The sequence below is a fragment of the Geotrypetes seraphini genome, chromosome 14, assembly GCF_902459505.1.
Source record: "Geotrypetes seraphini chromosome 14, aGeoSer1.1, whole genome shotgun sequence".
NCBI classification, from domain to species: Eukaryota; Metazoa; Chordata; class Amphibia; order Gymnophiona; family Dermophiidae; genus Geotrypetes; species Geotrypetes seraphini.
The window spans coordinates 18,156,218-18,171,799 of record NC_047097.1 but is presented as its reverse complement, the minus strand read 5'-3'; the positions used below and the strand labels follow the sequence as shown (position 1 = coordinate 18,171,799).

At 44.3% G+C, this 15,582-nt stretch overlaps 1 long non-coding RNA gene across 1 annotated transcript; it reads left to right on the top strand.

Annotated features, from left to right (window-relative positions):
- The first annotated feature begins 1,048 nt into the window (after window positions 1-1,048).
- Window positions 1,049-11,760, top strand: LOC117348640. The gene is made up of 5 exons (XR_004537019.1): window positions 1,049-1,347; window positions 1,461-2,013; window positions 3,890-4,036; window positions 11,505-11,575; window positions 11,668-11,760. It is a non-coding gene; the product is annotated as an uncharacterized LOC117348640 (long non-coding RNA).
- Window positions 11,761-15,582: the final 3,822 nt, after the last annotated feature.

The window sequence follows — 15,582 nt, the reverse complement described above, 5'->3', positions numbered from 1 at the left end:
CGTTTTAACTTTGTCCATCTTTTTCTTGAGCCGTTGTTTTACCATGGCTCTCTTGCTATCTCTCTTCCCTTTTTAAAGTTTAAGGTCGTGGTTAAGGTTTTGGTACGTTTCCCTTTCCCGATTTCAAGTTTAAAGTTGATCATGTTGGATCGCTTGTCCCCAGCGGGACCGTGACTTCTACTTCTTTTGTCGGTCCCGTAATGCCATTTAGGACCAAGTCCAAGGTGGCGTTTCCTCTCGTCGGCTCTCCCACCATTTGTTCCAGGAAGCAGTCCCCTAGCGCTTTCAGAAACTTGGTTCGAGGTTCGCAGGTTGCAAGATGTAGAGGCTGTGACCGTAGCTTATTGAAAAGTTTGGAGTTGGAGGTTTAAGGAGCAATCACATTGGAGTTTTGTGAGTGAGCTGTTGAAGCTGTGACTGGAGCTGCTGGTGGAGGAATTCTTCGAGTTCGTCATTTTTTTACGGAGCGATCTCGAAGTTAAGTAGTGCACGCTTCTAACCAGCTTAACAACTCTCTGTTTTATTTATCTTTCTTTTTGGTAAGTTGTTTTAAAGTGTTGGCAGTTTGATTGCGTATTTGGGGGGAGGGTGTGAGGAGACCCGTAGGTTTAGGCAATATGCACTCGATACTGTACCCTCGGGCAGGAGGTGGTAGGTTATTCAGTGTAAGCTGGCTTCCCAACTCTCCATCCTATTTCTCTTCCAAGTTGTTTAAAAGTGTGAGCCGTTTGTTTGCAGATCAGTGGGGAGGGTGTGAGGAGACCCGTCGGATAAGGGGGTTATTCAGTGTAATCTGGTACTTCTTTTAAATTCCAGGACATATATGGGCATTTTTGTTTCTAAACCTTAAGGTTGGAGGGTATGGCGATATGAGGGTACTCTTGGGGGGAGTGGGGTTTCGTTATTCTAACCTGTTACTTTCAATTGCAGGAGATATGGAGGCACAGGAGGTGTTCAACACTAAGGTCAGAGCACGCAGATTCACAGATGAAGAGCTTGCTGTTCTTGTAGATGGTGTGGTCGAAAAGTTTAAAGATCTATTCCAGAACGCAAGGCTTTCCTCTGGGATGAAACTGGCTATTTGGTCCAAAATAGCGTCTGATGTCACCGCCCTCGGTGTTTGTAAATGCACTGTCCCGCAATGCAAGCACCGTTGGCAGGACATCCGTGGCGTGGTAAAGGCCAAGTCCAGCAAGATATACAGGCATGGAAAGGGTGGTGGCCCTCCATGTGCTGTACAGCTGACTGATCTGGAGCGTCGTGTTTTTCAGACGCTGCGGCCTGAACAGGTAGTGGGTGTCCCTGGTGGGGTGGACACATCAGCGCCAGCCAGCGATGATGAAAATGGTGAGTTTTGTGTCCTTTTTTGTGGTTATTTCACATTTCTACGTCACATGTTTTATGCTGTTTTGTTGTTCTAACCGATTTGTGTTTTATGTTTTGAACCGCGATAAACAAAGAAGAAAAGTTAAAGAATTTCAACAGATATCACTTTGAGCTAAGTATACATTGACTGCTGCTTCATGAATTAAACATCTAATAGATGATCTTGGCTAACCGCGTACATAGAATATTTGTAGCTTAACCCAGCTGTTCCACCTGATTGCACCCTGCACTTTATAAATAATTGTTATCAATACACAAATGTGTTGATTTTATGAAATGATATAGAAAATAAAATTGGTTTTTAGTATGTATTACTTAAATAAACTAAATTTATATGAAGACGCATACCATAGCATTTAAATATTTCCACTCCAACAGCTAGCAAAATAAATATGAACCGCTTTCAAGAAGCGATCCCTCTTCCTGATGTTATATCCTCCCCCCTCTTCCCTTTAATTAATTTGTTTTTAATGATGTAATTAATAACTTTCCCCTCCCTCTTCACCCTCAAGCTCGTGTTCGTATCTGTAATTTGTCCATTTAATGTTCACATTTCCCCTCCCCCTATGATAATTTATTTTAACCTTTCATTTTTAGCATTGTAAACCGGCCAGGTGCACGTCGATGGTCAGTATATTAAAATTAATGAAACCCAAAAATGGTCTTAGAGATATTTGGAGCATTGAGATTAAGCATCAAATTTCAGCATCTCAATGGCCACAAATTTGGTCTTGGAGGATGAGATGTACAGTGTCTGCATCTATGAGATAAACTTGTTTTTTTTCTTCTGCATAGAGCGTTTTGGACCCCAATTAGAATTCAAAAGTTAAATAGTTCAGTCTAATAGATGCTGGCACTGTAATCTTGAAGTAGGGACTTTGGATCATCTTTTGTTTTATTGTTAAATGCGCTTTAACGTGGAAAAATGCAAGGTCATGCATATAGGGAAAAAGAACCCGTTGTTCAACTACAAATTGGGGGGGGGCATTGTTGGGAGACAGCAGACTTGAGAGAGACTTGGGTGTGCTGGTGGATGCATCACTGAAGCCATCTGCACAGTGTGCAGCAGCCTCGAAAAAAGCCAACAGGATGCTGGGCATCATAAAGAGGGGCATAACAACCAGGACGCGGGAAGTCATCATGCCATTGTATCGAGCGATGGTGCGTCCACATCTGGAATACTGCGTTCAGTATTGGTCGCCGCACCTCAAGAAGGACATGGCGGTACTTGAGAGAGTCCAAAGGAGAGCAACGAAACTGGTAAAAGGGCTGGAACACTGCCCATACGCCGAGAGGTTGGATAGGCCGGGGCTCTTCTCTCTGGAAAAAAGGAGGCTCAGGGGAGATATGATAGAGACCTTCAAGATCATGAGGGGCATAGAGAGGGTGGATAGGGACAGATTTCTTCAGACTGAAGGGGACAACAAGTACGAGGGGGCATTCGGAGAAACTGAAGGGATATAGGTTCAAAACAAATGCAAGGAAGTTTTTTTTCACCCAAAGGGTCGTGGACACTTGGAATTGCGCTACCGGAGGAAGTGATCAGGCAGAGTACGGTACAGGGATTTAAACAGGGATTGGACGGATTCCTGAGGGATAAAGGGATCGTGGGATACTGAGGGAGGAGCTGGGATGTAACACAAGTATAGAAAGCTAACCAGGTAATAAGTATAGAAACCCAACAGGTCGTGCATGTGCAAGACCGGAGGGTTAGGACTTCGATGGGAAGATAGGACTTCAATGAGAAACCAAGGTGGCAAGGGAGCCCCTTCTGGTGATTCAGACAGGTCGTGACCTGTTTGGGCCGCCGCGGGAGCGGACTGCCGGGCAGGATGGACCTATGGTCTGACCCGGCGGAGGCACTGCTTATGTTCTTATGTCCCTTTATCTTAGCCTTTGGAACTCAATTTGGGATCAAGTAAGTTGTTTATTGGAAAAGCATATGGCATTATCTTATGATACAATACTATTTGGTATGTCAATGAGGAAAAAGAGCAAAATATCAATAACAATAAACTTTTATTGATAATGACAGGAGTCGCCATTCAGCACATCACAAGTATTTGGAAAAATTACAGTAGACTCAATTATAATTTCTGGTGGAACTCATTATATCACATATATAAAATGGAAAGAACAATATCTATACAACAAGGGAACTATAAGAAATTTAATAAAATTTGGGAGCCATTAACTTCTTATTGTAATGAGTAAACACCATTTTCTATTGAAATTTACACCGTCTAATGTTTGGGAGGGGGGAGATATATTTTTTTAATATTCATATTGGGAAAATAATAGAGGAATGATGGGAGGGGAGGGTGGTAATTTTATGTATTGTAAGATAAATTAGAAAGATTGTCAAGTGATGTTTTAATTGTATTGTTTCACTGTTTGTACACTTGATGTAAGATTGAAAATGAATAAAGAATTAAAAAAAAAAAAAAATTAATTAAACTTGAAATTTGATGAATTAACATTCTGAGTATATTTTATCTTATAGCGCAAACACATTCTCTTGTGTCTATTGGCCAGACAGGGGCTGAATGCGCCCTAGATCCTTCAGCGTTTCCCGGGGGAAGAGGACAGAAATGAAAATTGTGTACTGTTGAGCCTGTTGCCCCTTCGATGTCTAGGAATGCAGAGGAAGGTGAGCTGGGATCTTCCTGAGGATTCTATCAGCTGGTTTCAACACAGCAGCAAAGAGGGGCCACTCTAACGCTGTCCTCTAGTGCCAAGACACTTGTGAAAAAGCACACCAGGCTCTGAGGGAACTGTGTTTTCTTTCATCTCTCCTAACTGCTGCTCTTCCTGAGGATTCTATCAGCTGGTTTCAACACAGCAGCAAAGAGGGGCCACTCTAACGCTGTCCTCTAGTGCCAAGACACTTGTGAAAAAGCACACCAGGCTCTGAGGGAACTGTGTTTTCTTTCATCTCTCCTAACTGCTGCTCTTCCTGAGGATTCTATCAGCTGGTTTCAACACAGCAGCAAAGAGGGGCCACTCTAACGCTGTCCTCTAGTGCCAAGACCCTTGTGAAAAAGCACACCAGGCTCTGAGGGAACTGTGTTTTCTTTCATCTCTCCTAACTGCTGCTCTTCCTGAGGATTCTATCAGCTGGTTTCAACACAGCAGCAAAGAGGGGCCACTCTAACGCTGTCCTCTAGTGCCAAGACACTTGTGAAAAAGCACACCAGGCTCTGAGGGAACTGTGTTTTCTTTCATCTCTCCTAACTGCTGCTCTTCCTGAGGATTCTATCAGCTGGTTTCAACACAGCAGCAAAGAGGGGCCACTCTAACGCTGTCCTCTAGTGCCAAGACCCTTGTGAAAAAGCACACCAGGCTCTGAGGGAACTGTGTTTTCTTTCATCTCTCCTAACTGCTGCTCTTCCTGAGGATTCTATCAGCTGGTTTCAACACAGCAGCAAAGAGGGGCCACTCTAACGCTGTCCTCTAGTGCCAAGACACTTGTGAAAAAGCACACCAGGCTCTGAGGGAACTGTGTTTTCTTTCATCTCTCCTAACTGCTGCTCTTCCTGAGGATTCTATCAGCTGGTTTCAACACAGCAGCAAAGAGGGGCCACTCTAACGCTGTCCTCTAGTGCCAAGACACTTGTGAAAAAGCACACCAGGCTCTGAGGGAACTGTGTTTTCTTTCATCTCTCCTAACTGCTGCTCTTCCTGAGGATTCTATCAGCTGGTTTCAACACAGCAGCAAAGAGGGGCCACTCTAACGCTGTCCTCTAGTGCCAAGACCCTTGTGAAAAAGCACACCAGGCTCTGAGGGAACTGTGTTTTCTTTCATCTCTCCTAACTGCTGCTCTTCCTGAGGATTCTATCAGCTGGTTTCAACACAGCAGCAAAGAGGGGCCACTCTAACGCTGTCCTCTAGTGCCAAGACACTTGTGAAAAAGCACACCAGGCTCTGAGGGAACTGTGTTTTCTTTCATCTCTCCTAACTGCTGCTCTTCCTGAGGATTCTATCAGCTGGTTTCAACACAGCAGCAAAGAGGGGCCACTCTAACGCTGTCCTCTAGTGCCAAGACCCTTGTGAAAAAGCACACCAGGCTCTGAGGGAACTGTGTTTTCTTTCATCTCTCCTAACTGCTGCTCTTCCTGAGGATTCTATCAGCTGGTTTCAACACAGCAGCAAAGAGGGGCCACTCTAACGCTGTCCTCTAGTGCCAAGACACTTGTGAAAAAGCACACCAGGCTCTGAGGGAACTGTGTTTTCTTTCATCTCTCCTAACTGCTGCTCTTCCTGAGGATTCTATCAGCTGGTTTCAACACAGCAGCAAAGAGGGGCCACTCTAACGCTGTCCTCTAGTGCCAAGACCCTTGTGAAAAAGCACACCAGGCTCTGAGGGAACTGTGTTTTCTTTCATCTCTCCTAACTGCTGCTCTTCCTGAGGATTCTATCAGCTGGTTTCAACACAGCAGCAAAGAGGGGCCACTCTAACGCTGTCCTCTAGTGCCAAGACACTTGTGAAAAAGCACACCAGGCTCTGAGGGAACTGTGTTTTCTTTCATCTCTCCTAACTGCTGCTCTTCCTGAGGATTCTATCAGCTGGTTTCAACACAGCAGCAAAGAGGGGCCACTCTAACGCTGTCCTCTAGTGCCAAGACACTTGTGAAAAAGCACACCAGGCTCTGAGGGAACTGTGTTTTCTTTCATCTCTCCTAACTGCTGCTCTTCCTGAGGATTCTATCAGCTGGTTTCAACACAGCAGCAAAGAGGGGCCACTCTAACGCTGTCCTCTAGTGCCAAGACCCTTGTGAAAAAGCACACCAGGCTCTGAGGGAACTGTGTTTTCTTTCATCTCTCCTAACTGCTGCTCTTCCTGAGGATTCTATCAGCTGGTTTCAACACAGCAGCAAAGAGGGGCCACTCTAACGCTGTCCTCTAATGCCAAGACACTTGTGAAAAAGCACACCAGGCTCTGAGGGAACTGTGTTTTCTTTCATCTCTCCTAACTGCTGCTCTTCCTGAGGATTCTATCAGCGGGTTTCAACACAGCAGCAAAGAGGGGCCACTCTAACGCTGTCCTCTAGTGCCAAGACACTTGTGAAAAAGCACACCAGGCTCTGAGGGAACTGTGTTTTCTTTCATCTCTCCTAACTGCTGCTCTTCCTGAGGATTCTATCAGCTGGTTTCAACACAGCAGCAAAGAGGGGCCACTCGAACGCTGTCCTCTAGTGCCAAGACACTTGTGAAAAAGCACACCAGGCTCTGAGGGAACTGTGTTTTCTTTCATCTCTCCTAACTGCTGCTCTTCCTGAGGATTCTATCAGCTGGTTTCAACACAGCAGCAAAGAGGGGCCACTCTAACGCTGTCCTCTAGTGCCAAGACACTTGTGAAAAAGCACACCAGGCTCTGAGGGAACTGTGTTTTCTTTCATCTCTCCTAACTGCTGCTCTTCCTGAGGATTCTATCAGCTGGTTTCAACACAGCAGCAAAGAGGGGCCACTCTAACGCTGTCCTCTAGTGCCAAGACACTTGTGAAAAAGCACACCGGGCTCTGAGGGAACTGTGTTTTCTTTCATCTCTCCTAACTGCTGCTCTTCCTGAGGATTCTATCAGCTGGTTTCAACACAGCAGCAAAGAGGGGCCACTCTAACGCTGTCCTCTAATGCCAAGACACTTGAGAAGGAGCACGCCAGGCTCTGAGGGAATTGTGTTTTCTTTCCTCCGGGTGAGACTGCAGTTCGGCAGTGCTCAGAGTCCTGACATCCAGCTCTCCCACGGAGCTTTTTTTTCCCCCAAAATCTCTGCACAGACCTTTTTTTTCTGTTACAATCTGCATCTGATATATTTCTGCACCTATTGCCTGCTAAAACAATCACTGATTACTTCATGAACAACCTGCTACTACTTGTTACCTGTATAGCTGCATTTACAACCTGCTACTACTTGTTACCTATATAGCTGCATTTACAACCTGCTACTACTTGTTACCTATATAGCTGCATTTACAACCTGCTACTACTTGTTACCTATATAGCTGCATTTACAACCTGCTACTACTTGTTACCTATATAGCTGCATTTACAACCTGCTACTACTTGTTACCTATATAGCTGCATTTACAACCTGCTACTACTTGTTACCTGTATAGCTGCATTTACAACCTGCTACTACTTGTTACCTATATAGCTGCATTTACAACCTGCTACTACTTGTTACCTATATAGCTGCATTTACAACCTGCTACTACTTGTTACCTATATAGCTGCATTTACAACCTGCTACTACTTGTTACCTATATAGCTGCATTTACAACCTGCTACTACTTGTTACCTATATAGCTGCATTTACAACCTGCTACTACTTGTTACCTGTATAGCTGCATTTACAACCTGCTACTACTTGTTACCTATATAGCTGCATTTACAACCTGCTACTACTTGTTACCTGTATAGCTGCATTTACAACCTGCTACTACTTGTTACCTGTATAGCTGCATTTACAACCTGCTACTACTTATTTTTAACCTACCACCGCATGTTACTTGTCACCACAACCTGTCACCACTTGTTATAAGTATAACCGCATGTAAAACCAGCTACTGCATATCTTAGCCTGACATTGCATATATAGCCTGTACTACTCCTCTACTGTTATCGCATGTTCATTGCATGTCTAGCTCTACCACCACTTACTTAGCCTGCTCTGCCCATCACTACTACCTCTTATACAGCCTAGCCCCTCCTCAGCCTGCATCTTACTAGCAGCACTAATCTCTCCCACCTCCTGCCTGACAAGCTCTGCCCAAACCCTCTCTCACTATCTCTCCTCGCTCCCACCATGAAGCCACCCTCCTGGCTCCTCCTTCTACTTCTCTGCTCTTTCACCAATACTTCTCACTGCCAAATATCTCTCTCCCCCAACCTCCCCGACTCCACAGTCTCAAACACCTGCCCAGGCCTCAGAAACCCCACACTAGTACACACTAGAACTTATCACAACAAAAAACACAGAGGAAGAAACCACTCCTCCTTAAAGCCTGTCCCTCCAGCCAACCTACCCAACCTCACCTTTGTCTCTCTCACCCCGGTCCCCACACTCTACTGTAACACCAGATCAGTCCGCAACAAGACCCAAATAATAAAAGACCTACTCGATGACTCCGATCCGGGTTTCGTGTGCATCACAGAATCATGGATCGGAAAAGACGATACTTTCACACAAAACAAACTCTGCCCCCCTGGCTACCACGGCCTCTTCTCACCCAGAATCAACCGGAAAGGAGGAGGCCTGGCTCTGCTTTACAAATCATTCTTCAATGTTCAGCTCCTTAAAAAGGGCAGCCATACCTCTCTAGAATTCATACTAGCTTCAGTTAAAGACGAACTCCAACCCCACCCACTAGGCATCTTGCTTCTCTACCGCCCTCCTATCCCCTGGAATAAATCCTCTGAACTTGTCCTAGAGACTATAACAAGAGTCTTCCTAAAATTCCAGAGACTACTGATCATAGGAGATATTAACCTCCACCTTGACGATAACACCAGCATGGACACAACTGAATTCAAAGACTTCCTCACCTCCCTTGGCTTCACCACTCCTCCACCCACACTTACCCATGATAAAGGACATAAACTAGACATCATCAGCTTCCTCGACCTGACTGAGCACAAAACTTCTGCCGAAGAGGCCCGCTGGGACCTTGTCCCGTGGTCTGACCACCTTCTAGGCTCTTTCTGCCTCCCCATCTTCATGTCTCATCTAGGTACTCCACCCCGGCCCACAAAATCTATCACCTACCGCAAAAAAATCACGAGCGAATTGTTCTGGACCCAATTTCTTAACCAACTTCCCCCTTCTCCTAAACACACAGACCCAGAGTCCAACTGGCATAATTGGGTTACCCTTTCCGGGACTACCTACCACGCTCTGGCCCCTTTATCTACAAAATCTATCTCCCACTCCCACAAAGCCCCCTGGTACCTTCCATATCACAGGGAACTAAAACAGAATTGTCGAGCCCTGGAACGGAAATGGAAAAAAATCGAAATCCCCCTCAGACAAACAATCCTGGCGAGACAACATCAAGTGCTATAACACAATACTAAAAAAAAGCAAGAAAGAATTTCTATGGAGATAAAATCACCAGATCAAAAAATCAAAATAGTACTCTGTTCTACATCTGGCGAAACTTAACCTCAAAAAACGACTCCACCTCTCCCCTCTCCCCTCCTTCCGCAAACGACTTAGCCAAATTTTTCAATGAAAAGATTTCCACCATAAGGAGCTCTTTCCCCTCAGCAGTCTCTTACAATTCTCTTCCTCCCAATGACTCAAACCCTATCCCAGCGGATAGATCCTGGACGACATTTGAACCCATATCTGAACCCCAGATCTCTAAACTCTGCCTCAGACTGAAATCCTGCAAATGCATCTTAGATCCTTTCCCATCCCACCTTTATGAAAACATTCCTGCACAGGCCATCTCCTCCCTTACGAGACTCATTAACTCTGCTCTACTATCAGGCTTGTTCTCCACAAAAATGGGCCACATTGCCTTGTCACCTATTCTGAAAAAAGCCGATCTCGACCCCTCCCTACCATCAAACTACCATCCCATAGCAAATATCCCTCTACTTACCAAACTTCTAGAAACCATAGTTGCTACCCAGCTCTCCTCCTATCTCGAGAGATTCTCCATTCTTCACCCCTACCAACATTTCTTCAGACCCTGCTTTAGCACTGAATCCCTCCTAGTTTCCCTAATTTCAAAGGTACAACAACTACACTCACGTAACAAATTCGCTGTCCTACTACAATTCGATCTTTCCGCTGCTTTTGATGTCGTCCATCACGACATACTACTTTACCAACTTTCCGAGATTGGAATCGACTCCACCGTCCTAATGTGGTTCTCAAACTTCTTACGCTCCCGTTCCTACACCGTCAACACAAATGGCACCATGTCCACTCCTTGGACTCCATCTTGCAGTGTCCCTCAAGGATCATCCCTTTCCCCTATTCTCTTTTACATCTACATGTCCTCCCTGAAACTCTTTCAACTATCCCCCCTGGAAACAATCTACACTTATGCAGATGACATCCTTGTCCTCCTTGAGACTGACCAGAACCTCACCAACCTCCACGAAAACATTACAGCTTGCATAATGAGACTCCGTGCCTGGTCCCTCTCGGTACAGATGAAACTAAACGAATCTAAAACAAAACTACTCTGGCTCGGCCCAAAATTCGAACACCTGCCCACACTTTTCACACTACCCACAGGCGATACACTACAGCTCGAGTTCTCATGGAAGAACCTTGGTATCACTATCGATTCCTCTCTCTCCCTCAATGACCACCTCAACTCCTTGGCAAAATCATGCTTTTTCAGCCTTCACATGCTGAGGAAAGCTAGATCCTACTTCAGCCATCCTTGTCCAATCCATCATCCTCTCCAAACTAGATTACTGCAACGCCATCTACTTAAATCTATCAAAAAAAAGTATTCTAAGACTCCAGCTAATCCAGAATACTGCAACCAAACTGATCTTCTCAAAACGCAAGTCTGACCATGCCTCCCCACTCCTTGCCAAACTTCATTGGCTCCCAATAATTTCCAGAATCCATTTCAAATGTTCCTGCCTGGCTTTCAAGATCATTCACGGAATCCTGCCTCCTCTTATCCCACTGTCTTTCAACTCCTCCAGTCCCGACTCCTCCAGAACTGCCCAAAGGCTTAAACTAGCCTTCCCCTCTCCACGCGGCATCCACTATTCAGGCAAACTGGGAAAATCCCTTCTCTTCAAAATCACAGGTCTTTGGAACGACCTCACCACCCCGCTGCGGAACCTGAGCTCCCTTCAGTTATTCCGCAAACAACTGAAAACCTGGCTTTTCAGCAAATTGTAGCTCTATCCTTCCCCCCCCCCCTTTCTCTCCCCCTTTCTACACATAAGTTCATGTAATCCTTTTTCTTCTTCTCTACCCACTATTTTAAGTTCTTGTAAAACGTGTCGAGCTCCATTCTCATGGAGATGATGCGGTATATAAACTTAAGGTTTAGATTAGATTAGATTAGATTAGGATGGTATGTTTTAATGTACATTTCATATATATGTCTGTCATCTCAAATACCTTTCTCTATCTCAGGAGGGGACAGAAAAGGAGATGTACAGCGGTTGACCAAGTTTCTGCCACGCCAAATCTGATTCTTGAAGATGGTGAGTTGTGATTTCAGGAGGGTGGGATGTATTCTTGTACAATACATGTTTAAGTCTATTATCTAAAATAACTGCTTTATTTCTTCCTTCAGAGCATACACAGGAGGGGATGTCGTGTGTGGCTTTACAGGGTCAGGTCGGGGGACCATCATCTTGTGTGTCATCGGACCTTTATGCAGATGAAGGCGAGTAATTTGCATGCTGTTTGCAAGGTGTGAGTGTCGGGTGAATATTTCTTTTTGTTTTAACCTATTTTTTTACTTTTAGAACTTTCTCAATTGACATTCCCTGTGGATCAAATTCCGCCCACCATGCAATATATTGAAGATGAGACGGTGGAACAGACAGTGTTAACACAGCAATCATGCCCTTTGTCTCCTTGACCTGCCCTGTCGGGTGTCCCCTCGAGGGTGAGGCAGTTCCTAGGGAGAAGGCGTGTGAGGGCCCATGGGGACAAGCAAGCTCGGGACGCAGTTATTCATATCCTGCAGTCTGCTGTGGCTGATCAACTGAGGTGGAACGACGATGCGCATAATGTATTGAGAAACATTGGTGAGGGTGCACATGCAATGTCTCAGAATATTGCTAGCCTTACCACTGCGATGCAGACTCACACTAATGCTATGCTTGATCTCCATAGGCAGAACCATAAGCTCCATAAAACTGTTAAGGATCTCTAGAGGCAGAACCATGAAACCACCATTGAGAATAATGATCTGCGGAGACAGAACCTTGCGCTGATGAAGGAGGTCGTTAGACACAGTGAGGCTTTGCAGACCTTAATGGAGTCCCGCATTGTGACCCCCACTTGTACTCCACAAGCTTCAGTAGGTATGTTATTCAATTGATATACTTTTTTAGAATTTTACTATTTAGGTCAATGGGCCAGGCTACAATAACAATATGTGCAATGCTTTATCTCCACAGGTTCGAACCATCATATGTATACTGTGGCTCCACCTGCAGAACACCCCATGGCTCCCCCTGCTGCACCCTGTATGGCACCTACAGTCTCTTCTAGACCTATCATACATGGTGAGTATCCTCCTTGTTTGATGTTAAGCACCCCCTTACTCCTCCTTCAGCATATGTATACACCATTCCGCATTGTAATTTTTCCTTTCAATGTGTGAAAGATACTAATCTGTTCACTGATTTTTATCATAAGAACATAAGAAGTTGCCTCCACTGGGTCAGACCGAGGTCCATCTCGCCCAGCGGTCCGCTCCGGCGGCGGCCCATCAGGTCTGCGACCTGTGAAGTGGTTTCTGACCACTTCTGTAACCTACCTCAAGTTATATCTGTACCCCTCTATCCCCTTATCCTCTAGGAACCTATCCAAACCCTCCTTGAACTCCTGTACAGAATTCTGGCCTATCACATTCTCCGGAAGCGCGTTCCATGTGTCCACCACCCTCTGGGTAAAAAAGAACTTCCTAGCATTTGTTCCAAACCTGTCCCCTTACAATTTCGCCAAATGACCCCTAGTGCTTGTGGCTCCCCACAGTTTGAAGAATCTGTCCTTATTCACTTTCTCTATGCCCTTAAGGATTTTGAAGGTTTCTATCATGTCCCCTCTAAGTCTCCTCTTCTCCAGGGAGAACAGCCCCAGCATTTTTAACCTGTCAGCGTATGAAAAATGTTCCATACCTTTTATCAGTTTAGTCGCCCTCCTCTGCACTCCCTCGAGTATCGCCATGTCCTTCTTGAGGTACGGCGACCAGTATTGAACACAGTACTCCAGGTGCGGGCGCACCATTGCGCGATACAGCGGCATGATGACTTATTTCGTCCTGGTTGTAATACCTTTTTTGATGATGCCCACAGGTTCGAACCTATGGCTCCTCATGCATCCACCACAATGGCACAATGGTTCAAGCCCTATCTCATGTGGTAAATAACCTCCATGTGCAAGATGTTCAAACCTCTACACTCCTTCATTGTTATTTCTCCATTCCTGGTGTGCGAGATACTAATCTGCACGTCGCTTTATCTCCACAGGTTCAAATCATGTATATAGTTTGGCCCCACCTGTGGAACCCCCTATGGCTCCACATGCGTCCCCCACTATGGCATATTCGGTATGTTCTAGCCCAATCATACGTGGTAAGTAACCTCCATGTGCAAGATCTTCAACCCCCCTACCTTATGTGTATCCCATTCCTAATTGTGATTTCTCCTTTGAAGGTGTCCAAGATACCAATGCTTCTTGGCGGGCAGCACACACGTGTCATGAAGGGTAAATTTTAAGTCTAATGGGTTTCTTTTATATTTGTCCTATCTTGCATATTGAAGGTGCCACCCAATGTGTCTGTCACTAATTCATTGTGGTCTATTGCAGTGGTTCCCAACCCTGTCCTGGAGGAACACCAGGCCAATTGGGTTTTCGGGCTAGCCCTAATGAATATGCATGAAGCAAATTTGCATGCCTATCACTTCCATCATATGCAAATCTCTCTCATGCATATTCATTAGGGCTAGCCTGAAAACCCAATTGGCCTGGTGTTCCTCCAGGACAGGGTTGGGAATCACTGGTCTATTGTATATACTAGGAACCACAATGTCGACACCTGTGCAACCAACTAGGCCGCCTAGTTGCCCCGCTGAAGCTGTGTATCGAGGTAAGTGGCGCTCATTTGCTTCCCTTGCTTTCAGTTTCATATAGGTTTTTTCAATCCTTATCGCCTATTTTTTCCTCTTGCCTTCAGCGCTCTCAGCTATCTACACTGAGGACACAGAGTTGCACCCATTCCAGTTTCAGCGTGGGACACAGCTAATAAGGATACCACTGTTGTTCTGTGTGGACTACCCAAATAATTTTCCCAAACTTCATATCTTGTGCACCTCTTCTTTTTGTGTGTTTGCACATGCCCAGGGATCCTTGAGCTTGGGCTACGATACTTTAGTGCATTGTTAAAAGTTTTTGACTTAGGAGATTTTGGGAACCTAGTTTTTTAAAAAAATTTTCCTTCATCTAGGACATGCTCCTGCCACATATGGTCAAACAACCAGGGTTGTAACTGGGCCCAGAGAAGCTGTCCATCAAGGTATGTAGCGGTCCTTGGCCTCCCTTCATTTATTTGTTTTTAAGCCTCCCTCACACATGTTCCTGTTTTTTTACTGTCCCCTTCAGCACTATCAAATTAGATAAAGGGAAGATAATCTATTGAATATATAAAATTATCAAATCATCAGAACTAACTCCATTCAAATTCGAAAATGAACACCACTATAGTATCTAAATTAAAAAATGTAAATCAAAATATTATTATGAATATTTAAAAGGACTTTGTTCACAGTATAAGAACACACAGGGAGGATTTTCATTCTGAAATTATTTGGGCGTTAAGCCAGTTCAACCCGGCAGCGTTAGTCTGAAAATCTTCCCCGAAGAAGACCCATGTTTTGGGTTGAAATGCCTATTCAAGCTAAAGGCGTCGGGAGTTCTTTATCCGTATCAACGTTGATGATGGCAGGTTCCAAGCTAAGTGTTGCCTTCTCAACATATAACAGTTATCTTGCATATAATTTATTTAATGGATTGCAGTAAATGCATGCTTTAGGAACACATTTCCAGTTTCATTTATTTATAGTGATATAGTTATAACCATAATCATAAATTAATTAAAATAGATCAATTAACAAGTTTTTTATGCACATGCACGTTAAGCACTTTATAATCTTAAGTTATGTACTTTATAATTTTGAGTCCACATATTTATTGTATTACAATTCAAAATGAAATTATAATTTAGTTTTGCTTACACACACGTAGGTATTATTAATTTTTTATAAAAATATTTCAGATTAGTAATTTTTCAAACTAAGTATTTATTAAATTGATTAAAATAAATAAAGTACAAGTTTTTTAATGGTAGGGGGCAGTGGACATAAATGATTACAACAGTATACAAGACAGGAACCTCATAAGAGGTTCCAAAGACCTGTATAATTTATGATATGTCCACCACAATTTTTCTCAAACATTTTAACACTCAATTAGGATT